This window comes from Petaurus breviceps, unplaced genomic scaffold, assembly GCF_028583685.1.
Source record: "Petaurus breviceps papuanus isolate PSGF00001 unplaced genomic scaffold, PetGlider_PUasm1.0 138, whole genome shotgun sequence".
NCBI lineage: Eukaryota > Metazoa > Chordata > Mammalia > Diprotodontia > Petauridae > Petaurus > Petaurus breviceps.
The window spans coordinates 5,313,435-5,314,633 of NW_027185694.1; positions in this window are offsets into that span (position 1 = coordinate 5,313,435).

Consider the following 1,199-nt stretch of genomic DNA (forward strand, 5'->3'; position numbering starts at 1 on the left):
CCGAGAAGTTCATTTTAAAAATGAGGAATCTGAGGCAAACAAGATTGATTGACTTGCTTAGGGTCACACAGCTAGTAAGTATCTGAGGCCAGATTTGGACTCAGGAAGATGAGTCTTATTGACACCAGATCTGGCACACTATACACTGCCAAATTTTTCTTATGCATTAAAAAAAAACCACTCATTATTGTAAGAAAGAGTACATAGGTTTCATCAGACTATCAAAGGAGTCCAAGCCACACAAAAAAGTTGAAAATTCCTGTTCTAGCTAAAGTCTTTAATTTTATAGATGGAGAAACTGAGGCACAAAAAGGTGAACTGACTTATTCAAGATCTCGTAGCTGGTTAATAGTGAAGCTAGGATTAGAATCCAGGTCTCCTGATCTCAGTCCAGTGCTATTCATATTGCTCCAGTTTCAAGAAGATCTGGATTCAAATTCTGCCTCAGATAGTCACTGGCAGTGTGACTCTTGCCAAACCAAGTGGATAGAAAACTGAGTCTGAGTTAGGAAGACAAGTTCAAACTGGCTTTAGACATTTCTAGCTGTATGACCTTGGGCAAGTCACAGCCTCTGCACAGGTCCCTCAACTGTAAAATGGGGATAATTAAAGCATTTACTTCTCAGGATTGTTGTGAGGATCAAATGAAATAATATTTGTAAAAAGCACTTAGCATGGGGCCTGGCACATAGAGGGCATTTAAATGCATCCATCCATTCCTTCCTTCCTTTCTTCCTTCCTTCCTTCCTTCCTTCCTTCCTTCCTTCCTTCCTTCCTTCCTTCCTTCCTTCCTTCCTTCCTTCCTTCCTTCCTTCCTTCTTTCCTTCCTTCCTTCCTTCCTTTCTTCCTTCTTTCCAGCCTGCCTTCTTCCCTTTCTTCTGTCCTTCCCTCCCTCCACCTTTCCTCCCTCCTTCCCTTCCTCCTTCCTTCCTGCCTTCTTTCCTTCCTGCCTTCCTTTCTTTCTTCCCTCCTTCCCTCCCTCCTCCTTCCCTCCCTCCTTCCTTCCCTCCTTCCTTCTTTCCTTCCTGCCTTCTTTCCTTCCTGCCTTCCTTTCTTTCTTCCCTCCTTCCCTCCCTCCCCCTTACTTCCCTCCTTCCTTCCTTCCTGCCTTCCTTTCTTTCTTCCCTCCTTCCCTCCCTCCCTCCCTCCCTCCCTTCCTTCCTTCCTTCCTTCCTTCCTTCCTTCCTTCCTTCCTTCCT